The sequence below is a fragment of the Lissotriton helveticus genome, chromosome 10 (genome assembly GCF_964261635.1).
Source record: "Lissotriton helveticus chromosome 10, aLisHel1.1, whole genome shotgun sequence".
In the NCBI taxonomy this organism is placed as follows: Eukaryota; Metazoa; Chordata; class Amphibia; order Caudata; family Salamandridae; genus Lissotriton; species Lissotriton helveticus.
In genome coordinates, this window is record NC_136071.1 from 734,945,741 (window position 1) to 734,970,950 (window position 25,210).

Consider the following 25,210-nt stretch of genomic DNA (forward strand, 5'->3'; position numbering starts at 1 on the left):
AAAGCTCCTCAAACGGCTCCAACGCATCCAGAACGCTTCAGCACGTCTGATTCTCAACATCCCGCGCTGCAGCCTCATCACACCCCGCCTGAAAGACCTGCACTGGCTCCCCGTCAACAAGAGGATAACCTTCAAGCTCTTCCCCCACGCACACAAAGCACTCCACAACACCGGTCAGGATACTCCTCAAGACGTGGTTATTCGAACAGTAGCAGCTCCCCCCCTCCCCTCAGCGCCTTGAAACCCTCACGGGTAAGTAGCGCGCTTTACAAATATTATGATTGATTGATTGAGTTAGGCGTTGATTATGGATGTGTGGGTGGGGGGAGGGAGCTTGAGCCCACAGTCTGCCAGCCCTGGTACTCATCTACCTTCCGCTTCATTTCCTAGAGTCCCCAGCACCAACTCTCCCGGTTCGGGTTCCAGTATTGCATTCTTTAGAATTCAAGTTTAGCAAAAAAAACTAAATCTAGTTTTTCTAGATTATTGGATTCTTGCCCCCTTGTTAAGATGGCCGTCGAGATAGCATCTGCTCACCCCTTTCTTCAGCAGTCTGTCTTCTATGTCTACCCGTATGACGTCCTGTTACGTTTTCAGATTCACGCGATCGCGAATATAACTGCGAAACGTCGCGTTGCCGGTGTGACGCCGTTATCCTGGGACGTCCGACCGCTCTAGAGCCATCAGGAATTTCTGCTTGGTGGCGACGCTGCTCCGTTTCTGCGGTAAGCGGGAATTCGGCTTGGGAGACCGGTTTGCATATTGAATGGGGGTGGTGCCCTTTAAGTAGGTTCCTTTTCTTGATATTCCCAAGCCTTCCAGCGAGCTATTGGATGAGGGCTCAATAGTTAATTCGATTAGCCTCAAACTCTGATCGGACTGGCTCGGGAGCTGCAGTAGTTGGACCCCATCGCCGTAGAGTGTCCGGTCCCCTGCTTGATCCAGATAGGCGTACTGTGCGTGGCTATGTCCTCTGCTCCGTAACTTTGAGCAGAGACTGGATGGCCATTCATTTGACTAGGAGCATGCCGTTAGACATAATGTATGCATTATCTCTCCTTTTTCCACACGGGTGGATATAGTATTCATCCACAGTTGAGCTGGCACGCCCGCTCTTTGAATTCTATTCTCGTTCCCCTGGCCCCGGTTTTACTCGCTGAAGAAGGCCCCCCCGCAGAATATCTCGGCTTGCACGGGAAGGCGTCCGGCTACACCCTGAACTGGTCCAAATCCATATTATTCGTCCTTCGGGGCCAGACACCCTTGTTAAGGCCTGACTGCCCCCTGCAACTAGCGGACGGCTCCTTTAAGTACCTTGGTATTGTCATCACCGCAACTGCGGCGGACTTCTACACGGCGAACCTGGTGCCACCTCTGACACGATTACGTGCAGATGTTAAATATTGGGCTGCCCTTCCATTGACCCTCCTAGGGCGGGCAGCGTTATTTAAAATGATGGCACTCCCTAGGTTCCTCTACGTGTTGGAAAACGCCCCCCACCTTGTGGCTCCGCGCTACTTCCGCCAGGTGGCCGCGCAGGTATCTGCCCTGTTGTGGGGCAACGGCCCGGCCCGTATAGCATATGCAAAATTGGTTCAGGGCTGGTACGACGGTGGAATCGCCCTTCCTAACCTTCAATTGTATTATTGGGCATCCCAACTTAAGGTGATTAATTGCTGGATCCATGTTCCGCGGGATGACCCCGCATATAAAGCGGACTGGTCGCAATTAGGAGCGGATAGCATGCTGTCAGTGTTATACGACCACTCACGGGTTCGTGCGTTGCTTGGCCCAACGTTGCATACGGCTACCTTATGGCATGCGGCGCAATCTCGCCTGGGATGGAAGGGGAAGATTACTAAAATGACGCCACTGTGGGACACGAAGTCTCTAGGGAACTTGAGATCCAGCAAAGGTTTTGCACGCTGGGACCAAATAGGGATATCGGTGGTGGGAGACCTCTGGGAGCGGGACTCGGTAATTGCATTCTCACAGCTGCAGCAACAGTATGGTATGGGCCCCACTGAAACGTTCAGATATGTGCAGATTCGTCACGCCCTCCTTCAAGCCATTCCACATGACACCGCACTTCCTGAATCGTCACCTTTGGAGGACAGGTTATTGACGGAATTTATGGAGCAGAAGGCGACCTCTCTTACGTACAAGAAACTGGTTAACAATCTGGCGATCCCCACACAGAAACTTAGAGAGAGGTGGGTTGAGGATATAGGGGACATGGATGATACTGAGTGGAATGAGGCACTGGCATCACCGAGGGAAGTGGGCATATCGGCTAGGTTCAGATTAGTCCAGCTCAAGATCTTACACCGCACCTACTACACCAGGACACTTCTACACAAGATACAGAAGGCGCCGCACCCCTTCTGTCTCAGAGGCTGTGGGGAGGAGGGTACATTACTCCATACACTCTGGGACTGTTCACTGATCCGGGAAGTCTGGAGACGAATCATGCGCACGTTATCCCAAGTCCTTGGGGTGTCACTTCTCCCTGAACCCCGTAAATGCCTATTAAATATTTGGGACCCTACAGACCTGAGCAGGTATGGAAAGTTATGGGTCACGTTAGCTGTAACAGTGGCAAAACGAGACATTGCACAGAAGTGGGGAGCCCCAGACGTGCCTACGGTGCATGGCTGGACTAAAAATATGGACATTCTGATGGTGAAGGAGAGGGCGGTGTATGTATTGCGGGCTTGTCCCCGTAAATGGAATAAAGTATGGTTGCCTTGGAACAAGTACAGGGGGGAGCCGTGTGCACCCTTGCCGGAGGACGAGGATGTGGAATCGGATGAAGACGATGAATAAGAGGGAGGGACTGATGTGTACTACTGCGAGTTGTGATGGGTTGGGGCGGGACCTGGAGGACACCATTGTACACATATGCGGACTGTGTGCGGTGGGTGGGAACTTATCTGTGTATGGATACGACGTTCTTGTGAGATGATGACACCTGTTAGGTTATCACAGTTGTGATTTTAGTTCTATTTACTGACTTGGCTAAGCATTCAGGGCTGTACGCTGAATGGCCAAATTGCGCACTGGACCAGAACTGAAAGTTTTGTGGGATACACATGACTGCTAAGATATACTGTCTATTTCCTTCTCATCTGTATTACTGTAACTGTTAATTTTGTTTGAAAATGACGAGACTTCGCCAGGGCCTGAATTGCATTGGGAACTAATGAGAAACTATGCGTCCATGATATACATGTAACTGTTTTTTTTTTTTTTTTCTTTTTGTTTTTTTTTCTATACCTTATTGCAAAATAAAAAGTTTATTGGGGAATATCTCGGCTTACCTGCTGCTCGCGTCTGTCCATGGATCATCTCTTTCCATTGGTTGCATAGTGGGCGACTGTGCCGGGTCTTTGTGATTTTCTGCAGACAGTTTAACTTTTTAGGCCCTGTTGAACCTTATGTTGTCCTTTGTACCTTTTCTGTGTGATCTAGGCTACGATCCTGCTATTCAGGCCACCGATCCCTTGAGAATATGATGCTGTTGTCACCCCATCTACCTTGCGAGGTGTGATATCCCGTCCTCACTCTGTGGCCCCTCAGAGGGAGTTACTTGTATGCTGTGGAGAAGGACCCTCCTGGAAATCGTTTGGTAGGTTCTCCATTACCCTATTCTCCTTGAGGGGTGTGCATTTAGTTCCTTAAGGACCTCCTCTCTTATAGGATATCTCCTTAGTTGGTTACTATGCATGCTCTGGTTTATATATTTTTTCTCTATAGAGTCTTGCTGGGAAGTCCTATCTGCCTGGGCCGTAAGTTGCCCCTTGTTTTAGAAAAACCAGCCGCTCTGTGTGCATCTTTAACTACGGGTATGCGACTGAGTAGTATATGTGAATTTTCTCTCTGCATGTGGGATTGGTACATGTTATACACTCATTGCCTGCCCCCCCTTTTTCCTTTCCTTTTTGGCGCTGGTTCTCTGTAGCATGTAAATTCTTTCTTCTTTCTTGTATACACTATTTTTTGGAGTTTCCTCGTATGCTGGCCTGGGTTTGAGTTTTGGGCAATGTCTACTTCTACTCAATTTGTTTGCACTTATGTTGTGTTATTATGCACTCTATTCCAGTTTTATTTAATTTGTGTAAATATTCTGTATATATACAAATCTGGTTTCCCTGGAGCCGATCATGTAGCTATTGGATTTGAGTTAAAGAAGAATTTTGAGGCTGCTAGTGTTGGTAATTATCCTGAATGTGTGTATTCCTTTCCATGTTTGCAGGTGTTCTGTCCCATTACCTCTGTCCGGACTCAGTCTCCCTAGCCACGGCGCCACACCTCTTCCAAGTGAGATAAATTGTTGGTTTTGTCTCGTTTTTATTAATGAACGTAGAATTTGAGAATAGAAATAGCTAAAACAATCTAAGAAACAAGCATTTGCAATGCAATAGGTCTCGCATTTATGAAACTCTCGTAAATGCGATACCTAACTTGTCTATTACTGTGCTCATGGTTCCCCTCCCTATTTACTGTCTTTTCCCTGTGTTAATTTCGTTCCAGATTTCCATTTATTTTTCTCCTTTGTTTTACAGTTAATTAATATTTTTGGGCTGTTGTGGAAACTGTCGGAGGTCACGGCAGGAGAACTGTTAAGCACTTTAATGATAGTTACCCTTTCTCTCAATAAGCAGAGTGATGGTGGGTGCATTTGTAGCAGGATCTCGGCTCGGAGCGCTGCTGCTTCTGCCTTCTAAAGCCGACGTTCGCCTCGTCTGAGGTGGGCGGGGCTACTGTGGCCCCGTTCGAGCTGCCTAATTATGCAAGACGAAGAGCAGGGGATACACAATCCCAAGAGGATACCATATTTTACACAGTACCGGGCAGCTGACTTTACACACAACATTCTTCACACTTCCGCAACATAGAAAGAAAACACGCAATGTACATGCACAAAATGTACTTCTTCCCAAAATATGTCTGCCATTACGGAAAGTTTCGTCCCTTTTCAGTATCATTCGTGGTTGGGGCGGGGTTTCACTGACTTACTTCCGTTTCTGCAACCATTGAATTGAGCCAGCACAGGGAACGAGGGCACGAAAAAGTTTCTAACTCTCTCATAGCAATAATTAGGGAGACGGGGGCAGACATCGGGCGAAAGCAGCATGTTTTAGTTAGACGCTTTCACTGTGATCTTTCGTTGTGTTTGTACTGCTGGATTTACCAAATATGCTAATGCCTGTTTGCGATACCAGCATGATATCTAAGTACAATATTTGCACTTACTATTGTTTCCATATTCCTTTTGTCGAAAACAAGCTTATGATTTATGTTGGGAAGTTGTTTTGTAACTTGGAACCCACTGCTGGCTTGCCCTATAAAATATTTACTTATTAAAAATACGACAAATTCCTAGGCGAGCACACGTGTGCAAGTTGTAACAGTAAAGGAAATACAGCCAGAGTTGGTTGGGTCTTCGGGTATTTTTCCTTTTCCTTGGTTTATTTCAAAGATAGTCTTACCAAAAGGTTCAAATGCGTGTATGGAGATGAAACGTCTTCAAGTTATCTTCTTGCCGCTTTTGATGCAATCTTGTCTTACCTTTTGTGTAATGCATTTTTATAAAGCGCGGACTTTACCCTAAGGTGTCAGAGAACTGTACAATAGAACCAGTTACGTTACATGAGAGAACTGTTACAAAAATGGAACAAACAAAAATAGCAGGCCATAGAATCAAAACAACATAGGCAAAAGGAACACAATATCAAACACAGCAAGCACAGAATGTACTAACAAAAATATAAATATATATGGCAAATTTACAATGACTAAAAAACTTCCTGGCGAAAAATAGCAGGTCATAGAATCAAAACAACGCTGGCAAAAAGAACACAATATCAAACACAGCAAGCACTGAATGTACAAACAAAAATATAAATATATATGACAAATTTACAATGACTAAAGAACTTCCTGGCGGGGTCTGAGAAGGAGGGATTTAGTTCTGAAAGTGTCTTTGGAATAGAAGAGATTTGAGGTCCGCTTTGAAGACCTGGATGGAGGTAATGGCACGGAGCAGAGGAGGAAGCGAGTTCCAGATTCTTACCGCATTACCTGGGAACGATTGCGCCATCAATTTTTCCATTTTTAAGGAGGGGGGCTCAAGCAGGACGTTTTCCGCATTCCGAGAAGGTCTTGAGCCTCCAGACAATTCGCCATTTAGCGAGGGGAGGAAGAGTGCAAAGCTTTGTGGGTGATTCACACTGTTTTGTAAATAGCTCTAGCCTCGATGGGAAGCCAACGGAGAGAAGACAGGATAGGAGTGATGTGGTCACTTCGTTTGGACCCTGAAATGAAGCGGGCTGCTGAATGGAGGACGGATTTGAGGGGGGAGAGGTGAGATTTGGGAAGGCAGTCAGAAGAGAATTACAATAATCCAGTCTAGAGAGAAGTAGCGATTGGACCAAGGTTTTTAGGTCATTCTCCGGGAAGAAACGACGAATCCACCGTAGAAGGCGCAGCTTATAACGTGCGCTCTTGGCAATGGAGTTGATGTGTGAGATTAGGTTGATTTTTTTTTTATTATCAAGAATGACACCTAAGGATTGAGCGCAGTCAACAAGGGTTTACTGTTGAGTAAATTCAACTGATCCATCCAGGGTTGAACAGGAGAAAGGGAGAGAGAGCTAGATAAGAGGAGGAATTCCGTTTTGGAGGGATTGAGAATGAGTTAAAGACACGACGAATTGAAAATGGAACTATTGCCGATCTTCGCTGCTGATCCCTTGAAGTGTGTTTACAATCGTTGCTTTAATACCTGGAACATGGGCTTCTGGCAACCAGCTATGTAAGTGGTTAGGTTGTTAACAACAAGTCACTTGTAATTTTTCAGAATGAATTGTTCTTCCGCGGAGAGACTGAAAAGCCTTCTTACCTCTAACTATGCATAGTATTCTGGTTACACTGCTATCGTCTATTGTTACTTTATATTGTTTTCTAATTATTAGGGATGCATCTGCAGTTAAACAAAATAACGAAACAGTGTTTGTTTAAATAGTCAGTATTAGGGAAATCGTAGTGGTGACATTCCTCCCACAGCATTTAGTCTGATTATTAGAGCAGTGAGGCCAAATGCAGATTTGTGCCAGGTGTTTTGTGTGCAATAAGCGATCTATTATATGTTTAGGCCAACATCAAGACACCTGGAATCATGGGGCGGTGAGGACCAAATTGTGTCATTGTTGACTAAATTATGCAGCAAAATTGGCGAGTTAGGCAGCATAATACAGCACATTTTGTGATAGTACTTCATTATCTTGTCATTTTAGCACAGGTTAACGCTAGGAAAAAGTTTCACCTCCGACGTATCAGTTTAACAGCCAAATACAGTAATAATCATCCTAAAAGGAACCAGTCAACCTTTACAATAGATCTTCCACTGCACAGATACACGTGTTGTCATGTTTTTAGTAACGCTTGATCCATTTGACCTAGCAACAATATTTTTTGTAAAAATCTACAGATTATGCAGCAGATGATGGATTATGTGGATAATGCTGCAAATACATAACTATGTAGAAAATGCCCAGCCTCAAAACCACATAATTCAGAAGCCTTGCCCAACATACATCCCATTTTTTATTAAAGTGCTGTTTGAGAAGTTTTTTTTTCAATCTGTTCTTTCCAGATGTACTGCAGGGTAGTGCACAGTTCCCTTATGCAGGGCTAGCTATTTTAAAGCATGAAACCTATGGATTGCATTGTATACAGGTTAGCACTGAAGGAAAACAGGGCAACGGGGCATGATGGAGACATACTAAGTCCAAATGGAGTATGTGCACTTCACAAACCCAACATTTAGCAGTACCGGAGAATTCTTGATTTGAGAAAGCAGCCTCAAGAGAAACATTTAGAAATATATTTTTGTTATCCAAACGAAATAAAAGGATGCAGCATCCATCCCTCACTACATCAGGCTTGTTCTTATTAGTAAAAGTGCTTCTGCATGGATTGTAAAAAGTGTCTTCATATGCGTCTGAAAAGATGAATGTATGTATGTATATGGTATTTCTATAGCTCAAATCCAGCTAAAAGGAAACAGAGGGCTTAAAGGATCAAAGACAAGCATAACGTTAACAAGTGAACAAGTGATAGCAAGGGTAGCTGGGAAGTGGACGGTTAACAACTCAGTGAAAGTACGTTCTCGAAACGTTTTTGAAGGACTACACTAGGTCATGAAATGGGAAACCATAGAGGAGAGATCTCCTAAGAGGAAAATACTTTTAGTAAGAGGGCCAAGAGGTTGTGTGACCTGTTTATAGCGAGGAGTGACCTTTCTTAGGACGAGAACCCTCACTCTCCCAAGGGTGACATGCTTCATCATAGGGTACCCTCCTCACAGAACGGCCACAAGGTCCCTGGTGTGGGCTACAACTCTTCCGGACTAAAAGAGTAGCTGAGGTGTTTTGTAGAGTGGGGACCAAAAATGATGAGTGAGAGGCAGAGTGCATAAAGAGATAGAAAAAGATCCTAAAACTGTCTCCAGGGGACCAAATATTTTTATTGGGTACCCACGGACAGGATTGAAAAGAAAGAGGACTAGGGGTTATCAACAAATATACCCCTGGTTGAGGTCAACATGTTTCTGCCCTTCAAAGACCCCAGCCGGGGTTCACAGGCATTCTTCAGGACCAAAAGGAAATAACTCACTCTGCATACAAATAATGAGGATAATATTAAACAATATACAGATGTGTTTCCCGCCGTGAGGTATTTATATCCTGTATATGTGACTGGTGGAGGAATACACTGTCTCATCTGATCATTGGAATCAAAAATTAGCTAGCATTCGCGCCAAGAATTTTCAATTCTATTAAGGACACGGAGGCGAGGATTATGCTTCTCTTTCTTTTACTGTAAACTCACAGCAGCCAATAAACGTACAGTTTCATAAAAATAAACCACATTAACCATGATGCTCGGCCTAAGCCACGCCTCCTTAGCCCTATAAGAGCCCTGGTAACAGTCCCAGCTTCTTCTTTCTTTGCACGAACATGCAGAATAAGTCCGATATCCAAAAGTATTATACATTCTCCAACCTGGAATAACACGGAAATCTCTTTCAACTTCAGTATAGTCTCCAACATGGAATAACAGGGAACAGCGTTCCTACTTCAGTCTTCAACAGAAGAATCTTCAATAGTTTTTCTTGTCGTTACCTAGAAAGAAATATAAACAACCCGTAACTTCTGTATAAAACCAGTATCAAGCATATACTAGCGGATGGGTAAGCGTGATGATACCATGACATAGCCGGGTGGGATAATCCTCGCCTCCGTGTCCTTAATAAAGTTGAACATTCTTGGCGCGAATGCTAGCTAATTTTTGATTCTATTACAGGACCGGAGGCTTTAGATTATGCTAGTTTAACGCTGAATCAAAAACTACAGATGTAATATCTCCCACCGGCTTATAGTAGAACTGTTTGAATGTCGACTCAGACGACCAATCAGCACAATGCATAATATCCTGAATATTAGCTCCTAACAAATATGACTGAAGCCATAGCACCCCTCACCGAGTGCGCCCCAAACAGTTGAACATCAACACCAGACTCTTTCATGATAAACTTAAGCCACCTAGCAATAGTGGCAGAGGACACAGGTTTAAATGGCTTTTGCACAGCGATCAAAAGCTGGGTAACCCCAGTCGGTCTCAAAGGACGAGTACACTCTTCATAGGCTTTCAAGCACTGGACAACACAAAGTTTGGCATTACTATGAAAGGCATTATATTCAATCTGTCTAGACATAGTTTTTGTGCGACCTGTAATAGTAAAGGAAACTCCTTCCGGAGTAAATACTCTACCTGTAATATCCAGTGCACGTACATCCGATGATCTCCTGCAAGCTGACAAACATAGTAGCATAGCTAATTTCGCTGATAACTGCTTCCTAGAAAGCAAGTCATTAGAGGGCCAACTATCCAGAAGTTTGATTACTAAAGAAACATCCCACAGCCCCAAATATTTGGGCTTGGGAGGGTTTGCGACACGTATGCCTTTGAGGAGTTTGCACACCAAAGGGTGCACTCCCACTGCTTTCCCATCAATGTGGGTGTGCCCCGCAGAAATAGCCGATCGGAAATTATTCACCGATCGATAGGCTAAGCCGCTAGCTGCCTTTTCCGACAAAAAATTCACAACATGTGAAAGGCTTGCCCCCACGGGATCCAAGTCCCGTTCCACGCACCAACATAACCATCACTTCCAGGCTGAAGAATACCTTTTTCTCGTGGAAGGGCCCAAGCCTGTTTGATGAAGTCATTAGCCTTTACTGAAACTCCAGGCAAATTCCACTGTTGCCTGAAAGCCTCCATGCCATCAACGCTAGGCGTTGAGACAGGATCAATGGATATTGTTCCCGTAGAGGTCCCAGAAGAAGGGATTCCGACCAGGGCAACATCCTGGAAAGGTCGCAGCACATCCCTAACAGCATCGGGAACCAAGGTTGCAACCTCCACAGAGGCGTCACCAGGACCACCTCCGCTTTCTGCTTGAGAAGGTACGATGCTACTCGTGGAATGAGATGATAGGGAGGGAACGCGTAGTTCACTGCCCCCGACCAGCCCTGCAGAAAGGAGTTATTAACGGGGTTAACCCTAAGAACTCTCTGACCTGGGTCAGCAATGTAGGTACAAAAATAGTGGTCAGGGTTTAATGATTATCACATAGGTTACCTCGTAAAAATCTTCACATTAATGAATTATTTAAAGCTTCTTCTGTGCAGTACAAAAAATATTTATTCACACATATTCAGTGTTCAATTTCATTATCATAGGAAGTGTTAAAATTAGAAAGTTAACGCAAGCCAATTGCTTCATTGGTTCATACACATACTGAAGAGCATGAGTCTCAATTTTTCAGTAATAAACTTTCTCCAACATTTTTTCACATTATGACATTTTAACGCGCTCAAGGTGACAAAGAAAGGAGACAGTTTAAGTGGGATGGGTGTGATTGGGAAAAGGTGAGGACTGGGTAAAGGATGTTGTGACCATACTACAATCAAGGTAATATTCAGTACAGCCTTTACAGACTAATATAGTTCATTAGTTCCAATAGATTCTTTAACATAGGGTCCGTATTAATCCATAAGTGGCATCCTATGCTAAGAAGGTAGGTACATTCCGGTCTACGTTTCGACCCTCGTCGGTTCCAGCCACCATGGAACCGACGAGGGTCCAACAGTAAAGGCCACTGGACGGCCATTTAATAAGTAAGAAGTCTGTGTTTAATTACTTAGCCACAGTACAACCACGCTGAATGCCTTGATACATTCCACTCACTATAACTATATCAATTACAGGCGCTCCCGCACCGTTAATGTCCTGATGAAGACCCCAGCATGAGGCTTCAACCAACCCTTAATCCAGGGGTCGAAACGTAGACCGGAATGTACCTACCTTCTTAGCATAGGATGCCACTTATGGATTAATACGGACCCTATGTTAAAGAATCTATTGGAACTAATGAACTATATTAGTCTGTAAAGGCTGTACTGAATATTACCTTGATTGTAGTATGGTCACAACATCCTTTACCCAGTCCTCACCTTTTCCCAATCACACCCATCCCACTTAAACTGTCTCCTTTCTTTGTCACCTTGAGCGCGTTAAAATGTCATAATGTGAAAAAATGTTGGAGAAAGTTTATTACTGAAAAATTGAGACTCATGCTCTTCAGTATGTGTATGAACCAATGAAGCAATTGGCTCACGTTAACTTTCTAATTTTAACACTTCCTATGATAATGAAATTGAACACTGAATATGTGTGAATAAATATTTTTTGTACTGCACAGAAGAAGCTTTAAATAATTCATTAATGTGAAGATTTTTACGAGGTAACCTATGTGATAATCATTAAACCCTGACCACTATTTTTGTACCTACAGCCCTGCAGAAAAGCATCCGTCGCTGCCGCCGCTGGGTCCGGCCTCCAGCTGAAGAACTTGGGCAGATGGCTGCTCAGCCTGGATGCGAACAGGTCGATCTGACAAGGGCCCCAAAGGTCCTGTAGCCATTGAAACATTCTGGGATGCAGCTGCCAATCGCTGTAATCCCGCAGGTGTCTCGAGTTCCAGTCCGCTACCACGTTGGACTGTCCCGGTATGTATTCTGCTATAACCGTGATCTGACGGTTGAGGCAATAATGCCAAAAATCCATCCGTGTCTATTTGCACCAGCATGGACTATCACGTCCCCCCCAGTTTGTTTATGTATCGTACCGCAGAGACGTTGTCCATTCGGAGAAGAATGCAACACGATGTCTGCTGCGGGGAGAGGGTCTTGATCGCGAAGGATCGTGTTAGGAGTTCCAGACAATTTATGTTTAACTCCAGACTTGAGGAGACCATCTTCCTCCTGTTGAAACTGCGCCACAGCGCGCCCCCCAGCCCCAACGGCTGGCGTCGGATTCTATAACCACTTCGGGCAGCGACCTGAAAATGGCCCTGCCGTTCCACGCCTCCACGTGGTTCAACCACCATTGCATCTCGTCTCTCACTTCCTGTGACAGGGGAACCAGGTCTGAGTAAGCCAGACCTCTCTGAAGGTGCGCCATGATCAGGATGTCGTCCAGGTAGATTATCAACCATATACCCTGTTCTCGAAGGTGTGCGACCACCGGCTTCATCACCTTGGTGAAGCACCAAGGAGCTGAGGAAAGCCCGAAAGGACGGGCCGAGTATTCGAACCATCGTCCGTTCCACTGAAATTGGAGGAATCGGCGATGAGGTGGATAGATGGGAATAGGCAGATAGGCGTCTTTTAGATCCAAACGGACCATCCAGTCGCCTTGCCGCAGTAGATCTGCCAACAGATGAATGCCCTCCATCTTGAAATGGTTGTATACCAGGAAGTAATTGAAGTCCCTCAAATTTAACACAAGTCTGTGACCTCCTCCCTTCTTCTGAACTAGAAAGATGTTGCTGCAAAACGCGTGTGGATTGTAATCGTCCACCGCTATAGCGTGTTTGTGAAGCAATTCTTCTATCTCGTCTATAAAAACTCTCTCTTGTTGGGAAAAATGGAGAGTTCTCGGACTGGTCCTTTGTCTGCGAGTCTCGTAGAACTCTAGCTAAATCCCTTGAACAGTCTACAAGACCCACGAGTCCTGGGTCAGAAGACCCCAATTGTGAATGAAATGTCTTGTGCGACCCCCCAATGCAATAGGAAAACAATCGATTGCGCTCACCTGTTGAATTCTGGGCGTGGAAACCTGCCCTGTTGTCACCTCCTTGGAATCTGCCTCTGTTGAACCGGCGTCGATTGGGATAGAACGTACCACCTCTGGTCGAATCCCAGTCACCTTGACCTCTTCCGAAATCGCCTCTGGGGGGACCTTGGTTGGCGAAACGGCCTGGCGAGCGTCCCCGACCTCGTCCGGCCCCGTTAAAAATTTGTTGGTGAAACACAAGCTTGATTCCGGCCTGAGCCTTATCTAGCGAAGTGAAGGTCCCCACGTACTTGGAGACGTCCTTCACGAAGAGCTCCCCAAACAGGTTACCCTCAGCTAAGGGCCCCGGTTCTGACGCTGCCAACTCCGTCAGATTAGAGTCCATTCTCATTAACAGTGACCTGAGCCGTTCCGTGGACAGTGCGCAATTAGCGTTGCCTAACAAACAAATGGCACGCTGGGTCCAACCAGCTAGGATATCTGGGTCAACCGGCACGTTGGATTCCTTGGCTTGCAGCGCCATCTCGAGGATCTTTGCCAATGGACCTACCACGTCCAGCATTTTATCTTGGCAACTGCACCAGGCGCGGTTGATTCCTTTCTTAGCATCCTTTGCAAATTTTTAAAAAAATGTCAACAGGCTAACGTCTATCTCTGGAGTCTCCGCCACCTTATGGGCGAGATCGGGTCGAGGGCATTCAGATCTCAGGTGGTACGAACCTCTTTATAAAACCCCTTTCTAATGTTTTCCTGTAGGTACTCCACCACAGCCGTGGCCGGGACTGCAATCCGAAGATCTAGGGTGAACGATCTCGCTAGGATTGAAGATAAAGGGGGTATTAGGAGGAGGTATTGAGGCCGAAGAGGCGGATTTCTTTGCCTACTTCTTCGGTGGCGGTTCCTCGTCCGTATCTGTGGTGTCGGTACCTGTGGTGGTAGTAGTGTCTGTGTCCACATAGTGTTGCTTGCTCTTAGCTTTGCCACTGGCCGTGTAGCCATGATCCTGCCCTGATGCCGCCGGAAGGGAACCTAACGCGCCAGTGTGTGGCCATTGGTCATTGTTGCCTTCTTTAGTGGCTGGTGGAGCCTTTTTAACCGACTTATCTTTGGTAAACCCATGGCGTTTCGCGAAATTCTCCAGCTGCTTGGTGATTGGTTTGAGCGCAGCCGCCAATGCTTGTTGCACAGTCAAAGACACTGTGCTCTCTACTGCCTTATTGACCGAGGCCTGGACCGAAGCATCGAGGGCCTCTACAATCTTGTCCTCCACTGCAGCTGCAGGCTGCTCCTCATAAGTATCTCCCCCCGCCTCCTCATCAAAATACACCCACTCCTCCATATCCAATAGAGGGGTAACTTGAAATTAAATATTAGTGTTCACCAGAGGTAGGCTCTAGGGGAGTCAGGGAGGGGTCAGCCCAATGCACACAATTAAAAAAACCGGAGTAACCAGTACCAGACCCCCTCAGCAGATGCTGTAGTCAAATTCTTGCAGCCCAGCCGGGTGTAGGAGCCAAGAAGAAAATATAGGGAGCGTGTGCCCACTCCAATTAGGCAGAAACCACTATTACAACCAGTTTTTGTTGTCACTCTCCACCAGCTCGTCGAAAACGCGGTGAAAAACGGTGGTTAGGCAAGAAAACGGCATGTGCAGCACAACATGCGCCCAAATCCTATCAAAACATAGCCCAATGGGCGGGCGTCACGCTGCACACGTCGGCCGGGTGGTTCGCGGCTCTAATGCGCTTCTGGGCGATGAGGGAGAGCCCTTGCGCTACCTGCCGGTGCCCGGAAGCCCCAGAGGTAAGATCCGACCTCAAACGCGGGTGGCACTGGTGCGCGAGAAGCGCTTTGATCAGGGTGTCAGAAACAGGATCGGAGCGGAGCTCCGTGTAAGCGCGCTGAAGCGCTCTCAGCTATGCCGCCTCAGACGGCCCCTTACACGCGGGAAGCACCCGCGAGGCACAAATGCAAACCTCAGCAACTCAGGCAAAAGACCTGTAAACACACAATACACACAGCGAACAAGCTGTCTATATAAATCACAAGCGTTGCTAACAGTATTATCGTAATATCAACAAGTCATGAATGAAATCATATAAGAAGCATAGCAGTTATCTCTTGCTGTGTGAGCAGCAAAGAAAGAGGAAGCTGGGACTGTTACCAGGGCTCTTATAGGGCTAAGGAGGCGTGGCTTAGGCCGAGCATCATGGTTAATTTGGTTTATTTTTATGAAACTGTACGTTTATTGGCTACTGTGAGTTTACAGTAAAAGAAAGAGAAGCATAATCTGAAGCCTCCGGTCCTGTAATAGAATTCAGTTACCTCTCTTCAGCCTAATGGGTACCCCACTTAGTACACATCTGTGTAGCAGTCTCTGTTCCTCCGAGTAGATTGGGTCCTGCCAAGAGGACGGTTCATGCAGTGTGACTTAGTGTTTAGTAAAGTAGAGAGTTGTCAACACTTTTTTTTTTTTTTTATTCGTCCTCATACGCCAAAAAAGAAAGATATTCTCAGAGCGAGAGGTTCAAACCATCTCCTGCCCTACAGAGTGGTCTCTCCTCAAGCTCTGATGATCTTAATGGATGCTTTTTCTGCAGATACCCGCCTGGTACCCAATGGTATCTAGGAGAATTACTTCAATTCAGCTCGTCTATCTTTCCAGGCCCTTGAACTGCTCCTTGGGGTAGCTCATTCTGCAAAAAGGCATAATCATTGGACAAAGTTGTTTCTATTTACCATTTACATACTATCCAACCATTAAATACAGGGGATCCAAAAATGTTTTCTTCTATTCCAGCTAATTCTGTCTAAATTAAGTGTATTCTTTAATGCTCTAACCCAATCTAAATATACAGGTGCAGTATCTTTAACCCAAAGTTTGCAAATCTCTCTGCGTGCCAAAATAATTAAATATAAGGACAATTTATTTATATCTTGAGGAAGTACCTCATAGTTAGAAAAAATTCCAAAAAAAACAAGTTGTATACTAACCTGTATATCGAAATTAAACAGCTTTTCAATACCTTTTATTACCATATCCCAAAAATTCTTTAAGGCTGGACAAGTTAAAAACATATGAAGGTCGTCAGCTTTTTCCTGTTTACACTTAGGGCAACAGGGAGTAGGACCCTTAGAAAATGTTGCCAGCCTAGCAGGAGACCAATACACTCTGTGAAGAGAAAAAAGATGGTTGCGCTTTAAATTGGCAGGTGAGACTGTAATATAAAGCAGATTAAAAGATACTTGCCATAATTCCTGCAAGTCAGCGTCTGAAATTTGGTCTCCCCATAAATAAGCCGGCAAGGAGAAATCCCCTTCTTCTATATCCAAGATGGTCCAATAAAGAGTTGATGTATTTATTGGCCTAGTCTTGCTCAATAAAAATTCCTCCAGCCCTGACTTGGCAGCAAGTTCACCTGTAGTTGCCTGGCTCCAACTCTTGATTTGGAGATATTTGAACTTAGATAAGTTATTATCCGTAAGGGTGGATATCTCCACCCAACTTAATAGAACCCCTTCCGGAATTAGCTGCCCCCAGGATTTTAAATTAGCCTCTAGAAGAGGAGTAACCAATGAATCTCTAGTCCACTCAGGGGAGCCAGGTGAATCCCATATTGGGGCCAGTGCCGAATAATATGGAATAGCCAGTGCCCTTCTTGCCCTCGCCCAGACACAAGCCATATCTCTCAAGACCTTTAGCCGCACCTTCTTGAAAAAACGTGGATCCCCAAACTTAAACAAAAATCCCTGAGACCCTCCTTGAGCCCCCAATAACATTGTCTGAAACATAATACCTGTTTCTGACTCATCTGGAATATCGAATAGCATTATCCCCGCTTTCAGTAGCAATGTCCAGGCATAACATTTCCAATCTGGTGCAGAAAGCCCTCCTTTCCTTTTCTTGCTGCGCAACTTCTTCCATGCGATCCTTGTGCTCTTTGAAGCCCAAACAAAGGAATTCCATTTAGCTTGGATTTTGCTTAGCTTATCTTCTTTAAAAGCTAACGGGATGTTCTGAAATAGGAAAATTAATTTGGGGAGAAGCATCAACTTAATGATATTTATCCTCCCAATTAAAGTCAATGGAAGAACTGACCAGCTTCTCAGAGATTCAGCAGACTCCCTCTCAATTTTCGCCAGATTTCTATCAGTTAATTGTTCTAAGTCTTGAGTAAATTGTATCCCCAGATATCTTATTTCATGCTTTATGATAGAGATTGAAGTGGGAGTCGTTATATTCCATATCATACATTCAGATTTAGATTGATTAATCTGATATCCTGAGATTTGGCCAAACTGCTCGGCACCGCTATAAATAGCAGGTATTGTGTTAATTGGGTCCGAAGTATATAGCATCATATCATCAGCATAGAGAGACACTTTTTTCTCCCAGTTCTTATATTTGAATGGTGAAATACGCTGATCTTGTCTAGATGTTTCAGCCAATGATTCTATATACAAATCAAACAGGAGGGGCGAGAGAGGACACCCCTGTCTTGTACCTCTCTTTATTTTTATGGATGGTGTATGACTACCATTTATCAATACTCTTGCTGTTGGGGCATGATAAAATGTCGATATGGATCTACAAAAATTCTTACCCAATTCGCACTTTTCCAAAACTTGAGCTAAAAATACCCAGTTAACGCTGTCAAATGCCTTAGTAGCATCTAATGTTCTAATTGCCATCGGTAACTTATATAGAACAGCGAGATCAATTGTGCCCACTAATGCTTGCGTCAAATCTTGATAGAGCGCCCCCTCACAAAACCTTTTTGATCTAAATGTAGTAACCTACCCACTACCCCATTCAATCTCTCTGCTAAAATTTTTGCTAAAAACTTGTAATCCAGATTTAGCAGGGAGATGGGTCTATAGGAATCACAATTAAGTGGGGATTTTTGAGGTTTGAGGACAAGAACAATCGTAGCCTCATCCCGAGAAGAAGGAATTTTTCCTCCCTCTTCGAATACAGATGCAAACAACAACTGTAGGACAGGGAAAATTACTGGGGCCAACACTTTATATAGCTCGGCCGGCAGCCCATCCGGGCCCGGAGCTTTACTATTTTTAGCTGACTCTATTACCCCAACTATTTCTTGGAGACTTATTCCTCTATTTAAGTTTTCTGATGATTGATCATCGATTTGCCGAACTGCATATTGCGTAAGCCATGCTTGGATTGTACCTTGCTGTGGAACAAGATCTTCCTTATAGACATCCTGAAAATGATTAAAGAAAGCTTCCTCAATGTCAGTGCTATTTTTTTAGATTAAGCCTGTATTAGCCTTCTGAACTCCTTTGATTGTGTTCCTCTTCTGCTCTTTCTTGGCTTTCCAGGCTAAAAGCTTTCCGCTAGCTTCCCCATATTCAAAATGAGCAAGAGAGCTAGCTTGCCTGCGCTTTCTAAGTCTGTTATCTAATGTCTGCTCCAATTGTGATTTATATCCTAGCAGTTCTTTCTGAATGTCTGCCTCCCTCGATAGGGTTTGATCTAATAACTTACGTTGTAATGTAGTAATTTTTAACTCTAACTCAGCTATCTCTGCCCTATACATTCTATGTCTAGAGGACTGATTAGCCAATACTATCCCTCTTAGAAAAGCTTTATATGAGTCCCAAACGACCGGAAGTGTAACTGTACCTAAATTTATGTAAAAAAAAGCTTTGGATTCCATCTATAATTTCTCTATTACCTCCTCCTCTAGCGGAATACTCCTGTCAATAGTGCATCTTCTACTGCCCTGAAACCCCGACAGTTTCAAAGCTATAACAACTGGCGCATGATCAGAAATATGTACTCCTAAATGTTTTACTTCATGTACAAACTCCGCGAGCTGGTTTGAAATTAAAAAAAAATCCAATCTAGATTTATGGCGCAGCCTCTTGTTGTGAAAAGTAAATTCTTTTTTTGTGCCCCACTTCTTCCTCCAGATATCTACCCAACCAAATTGATTCATTGCATTTAGTAATAGAGAGCTTGTTTTGGGATTATGTGAAGACTTAAGCATATATGATTTATCTGCCTGTGGATCCAAGACTAAATTAAAATCTCCTGCCAGAATTAGAGGATCATCGAAGTCAAGAAGCTCACCCAACAATTCCTTAAGTAGGACCGGATCATCTAAGTTTGGTCCATAGCATCCTGCTACTGTGAACTTATAGGAGTGATATTTAGTCTTTGCGATGGCCCATCTCCCTTTTTCATCGACTCTTGATTCAAGTAATGAAATAGCCAGGTTTGTTTTGATCAATATTGCGACTCCTTTACTAGTACTATACTGTGATGTAGCTATGATTTGCTGAATCCATTTTTTGCTACTACAAATATCCCTTAGCACCTGCTCTGTAGAAGGTGTCTCTTGGACAATAAAAATCTGTTCGGGCGAATCTTTAAGATATTGAAAAATCCTTTCTCTTCTATACTTGACTCTTAACCCATTAAGATTCCATGAAAGAAGCCTCATATGTACCAACGGGGCTACCCTATTCTGCAACATTTTTTCCTTAAAAGAAGAGAGCAGATAGATATGTATTTTGGCGGTTTGGACTTTTTTTTTCTTTTTTTCCCACATTCTCCCCACCCAGTGCCCTTCCCCCAACCCATGGTACCCTGTGCTCCCCTGGAGAACCCCCCTCCTTCTCATTAGCCTCTCACGAGGCCTCATGGCTCCATCCTCGGATGGCCGGACGGGCTATTAAATTATGACTCCAGACAAACCAATAACAATAACAGAACAAGGACAAGGACAACCCCGAAAACTTAGAAGGGAAAACAACCCTGTCTTAAAAGAGCATCAAATCATAACGGGGGTTTTATTAAATCGTCAATGTTTAACCTTGCTCCCTCAATCTCTTTTCCTATCCTCTGCAACTATTTGGAGATATTCTTCTGCCTCCTCAACCCTTTTAAACACTCTCATTTTGTTTTTGTACATTATTTTTAGAGAAGCTGGAAACTTCAGTTGGGCAGTGGCTCCGAGTTGCCTGAAGGGATCTAGCAGTTTACCAAGCTCCCACTGTCTAGATGCTGTGATCGAGGACACATCAGATCTAATCTGAAAGGTGATTCCTTCAGCCGATAAAGAACTGCTTTGGAGCGCCTTATTAAGTATCCCATCTTTTATGGTATATGTCAAGAAATGGACTAGTATCTTCCTTGGCCTTGTTATGTTAGGGTTTTGTCGAAACGGATCCCTATGAACTCGCTTGATGGCTCTCATCAAATCTTGTTCTGAAAAATCAACATCCATAGCTTGCTTGATGATCTTCACCACAAACTCTTTGATGTTACTCCCTTCTGCTCCTTCCGGGATTTTCAAGAAACGCAAGTTGTTCCTTCTTTGCGCGTTTTCTAGCGACTCCATTTTCTCCTGATAACCCAACTCTCGCAGGTGAAGATCTTGTAGTTTCCTGGTATGTTGAGATTCTAGTGTTTTTAAGTCAGTAACCGTAGATTCCAATTCAGCGGTGCGCACTGCTAATGCATCGAACTTCTCTTCCAGCTTCTCGCAGTATACCTTAATTTCTTGTTGATTTTTTCTGCAAAGCCACAAATCCATTCTTAACCTCTTGGCTTAATGCCTAAAGAATTGACTAAACTGATTGATCGCTAGATAAAGTCTCGGTGGTCTTACTGTCGTCTTCATGGGCAATCGTAATATTGGACTTTGCTGGTATAGCAGCTATACCTGGTATAGCTGAAATAACTAAAGAATCAAGCCCAGAGTTAGAAGTAGTTACAGTTCCCTTAGTAGTAGAATTTTTTAGAAAACTATCATGTACGCTGGGCTCGTTATCGGCGATCTGCATCTTTGGGACCCGCAAAGACTTCTCTTGCTCTAAGCCTTGATCCTGTACTAGCTGACTCAAATGACTCAAATGACGAAATCTATTAGGCGTCTGAAAATCCCCCAAAGCCTCCAATACCGATACCTCGTCTGAGTGTTTGAGTTCCAATACAGTCGGGACTGTTTTAAATTAAGCCTTCAATGAGGGAGACGGTTTGGCCTTGTTAATAGGCGGTTGGGCTTTAGAAGTATTTCTTTTAGCCGTTTTTTAAGAGACGTAACCTTAACCTTTGATTTCGCTGACAATGGGATATCTGCCTGTCCACCTCCACTTCTTTGGTTAGCACTTTTACTCCTGAGCGTATACCCGGAAGCCTGGCTTCCTTGCGAACCACTACCAGACATACGAGATACATCAGCTAGTCCCACTTCTCTGGTAGGAGTAGAATCCCCAGTAGAATTCCCAGTATAACTGTTATCAATGTATGTCTCCTTATCCTGCAGGCTCTTCCAATTGCATTGTGGGTCATGTAGTTTATGGTGTATGGTGCCCAAATCTCTGCCGTTATAACAAAGCCTGTGGATTACTCCTCTACCTCTCCTAACTTCCACTGCTGCTTTTGCCCACTGTAAGAGCCCGCCTCTCACCTTTCCTTCGTCAGCTTGACAAGATTTCACAGCGGAGATGTCCACAGCCGCCGTGTTGGAGCTCAGCAGTCTATCTAGATTCTCGACTTGATGGCAGCCTGCTTAAGGGAAACGCGCCAAAAATGCCCAAACACCAGTTAATTGCTGCCGAGCCCCTTCCGAGACCGCCGCTGTAAGCCCCCCGGCCGGTAGCGAGAAGCGAAGGCAGCGGCAGCAGCCGCCGTCAGAGCAGCGGAACGCCGCCGCAGATACGGCGTTCAGGGGGTAACTTGAATCTGGACACTCGCTCGTATTGAGAGATTTCTCCGTCTCACACGAGTTGTCAGATAATCGGGATTCTGAGATTCCGAGTCAGCCACACCTTCTACGCTAGCACCCGCCGGACATCCGAGCCTTCTGGAGCCTCTGACTAGCCGAACCTGCTAGCCGCCATGTTCTCCATCAGGCTTGTGTTCACGCACATTTGTGCGTTTTTCGAGAGTTGTCAGCACTTTTATAAAAACGAAACTGCTTTGAGTTGGTCATGAAGGATGCAGGCATGTTCTAGAGATCCTTTGTGAATAGACGGAACAGGCCTGCTGCCTTGTTTTTTCTTTTTTACACTTATTTGTCTGCAGTCGTTTTGAAACAATTGGACTCTGTCATTTGTATGAAGTCCAGAGAATAAGGATAGTCTCCATCATATGAACGGACTTAAAAACCAATAACAAGCTGTGCAGGAAACAACATTCTCAGATAGATAATGAGGAAGAAGTGAATTACAAATGTGAGACCAGGGTAAGAGAAATCGCACCTGTCACATATAGTGAATCTTTTCAAATATGGTGCTTTGGTCAGGAGGAACAGTCTCCTAATTTTCCTCAAAGGAGTATACCTCCAAACAATACTACAAAAGGATGACCAGCACACACAATTTCACACACGTTCACAGACTGTAGTGTATGTAATCTCTTCTTAGTGTGGTTCGGTGGATAGCATTATCGGGTCTTGTCAATTGAGTGTCCCATTCTACAAGTGATAACAAAACCTCCTCCAGCAGGGTGTGTGTCTGGATGTGGTGAGTGGATTAAAATGATCTCCTATCCTTTAGATGAATCTTTATTCAGGGAAAAGAGTAGGATAGGGATACGTCTACAAAGAAAGCTGGTGTTTAGTGGATGAGTTACTGATCCACAACACCTAGTGGTCTGGTCGACATATTTCTGCCTGGAACAGCCCCTATGGGTCTATGGCCTTCGTCATGAGCAAATATATATAAATGGAGGCATTATACTTAAGTGTGTTATTAGTGAGTGGAAGCACTCGCCCGTCTTCTTCAGTGAGCACACTTTACTCCAGACTGAACGTGGTTATAGGTACGGTCTTTAGGCCTTTAATTTAAATATGCATTTAATTTACAACATTGTGTGGAGACAAGTAGGACAGGGGTTTAAGCTGATAACCTTTGTTCTTGACCGTGCTATAAAACCTAAATAAACACTGCCACATGTATGTTCTTACCCATGGTTTGGAGCTGCCCAATAATCCTATGTTACTGGTCTCACATTGAGAGCATGCTGTCTTCTGTTGTGGGATAGGTAGTGACCTTGCCCCTAAGATAGCACTGTTGGCCATACAGGAGTGGATAGGTTGTACACATGTGCCCTAGGTCGGTATATATATATAACAACCAAAGTTTTCCAGCGCGCTGCAACTCTCCCTCAGCATGCGCAGGAACACAAAGCACGGACTAGATTTGCGGTGAAGATTAATTTATTCGCTTGTCGGTTTTATGACGTTTCGGCACCCCAGTGCCTTGCTCACATGACAGCGACAATAAGTGAGGGTGAACTATTTAAAGTGCCAGTGCTTAACTGTGATTGGATGGTAACACAAGGACCTAGAAAGTGGACTTGTAAAGGGAACAATCAATGTGCAATACAACACAGTGTAATATGGTCACCGAATTAATTCATTTAGATGACATGATTTTAAACATCTATATGGTTAAATACTTGTGCAAGGTATAGCAAAATTCATGTACCATAAAAAATTCTCACATAGTTAAATACAAAACACGGTGTCATAAAATCCTTAAAATTATAAGTAAGAGGGAGGAGCCAAGATGGCGATGAGGACGGACGTGTAGTCTCTCGGCTCCTCGATCCTTTGTTCCTCGCGACGATATCCTGAGCTTTCTCCTGCCATGGCATACTAGCGGGAGGACGGCGTAAGAGCGCTGAATTGCCTGTTGCTCCCCCGATGTCCCTGCCTGCCTCAAAACCCGATGTATTTTCGAGCGATTTGCGGATTTCGTTTCTGCCCCCGTTACCGATGCCCAGGCTGGGATCCAGACATGGCGACTGCCGGAGCTGCGAGGGGTTATGGATGCGGAGCGGACCTGGCGCCCTGGTTAACGCTGCTGTCTGCTAGGGGTCTACGCCTGCCCTGAACTGTGTGCCTGCCGACCGGGGGTTCTCGCTGGTGCCTCTGCTGCTGGGATCTACAGGTGAGGGGCGCCGAGCCCCCCCCATGGTGGCCGACGTCTGAATACCGTAGCCCCCCCACAAGCCTGCTCCTGCTCCGTCTTGCCTGCGTGCGGCTTCTATTACGACCTGAGTCCCTGTTGCTTCGGGATATTTGCGCCCACGCGCCCCTGTGTATTCCCCGGTGGGGCGGCTAAGATGGCTGGTCCGGCTGCACTGATTACCAACGTTGCCTCGGATAACAACTGGACTGTGCTGCGGGACCCTGGGCACTGTACTGTCTTGGTGGCCGCGCCTGTGACTGTGGAAATGATGGAACCCCCGGCCGCTCTAACTTGTGGCTCTATTCTCGATGCCATCGAAGACTTGCGGGCAGAAATGCGTGAAGGCTTTCTGTCGCTGTGCGAGAGACTTGAGGCTGTTGCGCCCGGAGTGATTCGTACACCGCTGGCTTGCTTATCTCATTGTAACGCTTTGCCTATCCTGATTCGTGGTCGGGCTACATTGTTGCCGCATGAGTGCTCCACACTTCACCTCTCCGGCAGTGTTGGTGACCGCGGTTTGATGCCCGCTTTCTTCGCCAGCGCTACACTGTTTCCACCCCTATCGGAGCTCATGCTTTCTGCCATGGTTCTGCTGCCTTCGGGACTGGCGCCGCAGGCGCAGCGTCTACTTCGCCTGACTGCCCACGCTCAGTTGGCCCCGCTTCTGGCTCTGATTATTTTGCACCATTGGGGGCACCTGTTGGCACTATTCAGTGGGGTTCATGGATCTGGTCAGGAATGGACCCGTCCATTTTGTCTCGGAACAACAACTCCCTGCAGAGAGCGGCCATCTTGTTCCTTTGTTCTGCTGGTGGGGGTTGCCCCACGAGGGTTCTGGCCGGAGAGACGTGTGCGGACTGGCCAGGGTTAGCGGATTCCCTTGGTGGATGGTACATTCCTGGCTGGCGAGGTCTCGGACTGCAGCACTTCTTTACAATGTGCTAATGTGATGCTCTTTGCTTTGTGTTATGCTCGTAGCTCACTGCTTTTGCTGGTACACATGAGGGGATATGACTACTTGGGTTTGATTGACGGGTGGGGATTCGGGAGGGGA

General features: G+C 45.2%; 1 long non-coding RNA gene across 2 annotated transcripts in view; it reads left to right on the top strand.

Moving 5' to 3' along the window:
* Positions 1–594: 594 nt before the first annotated feature.
* The window catches only part of LOC144784491 (uncharacterized), a 39,116-nt gene continuing 14,500 nt past the window's right edge, over positions 595–25,210 (top strand). For both annotated transcript variants that reach the window (XR_013601651.1, XR_013601652.1), the window contains exons 1-3: positions 595–725; positions 3,472–3,628; positions 4,256–4,320. This is a non-coding gene — a long non-coding RNA (uncharacterized LOC144784491). The remainder of the gene's footprint in view (positions 726–3,471; positions 3,629–4,255; positions 4,321–25,210) is intronic.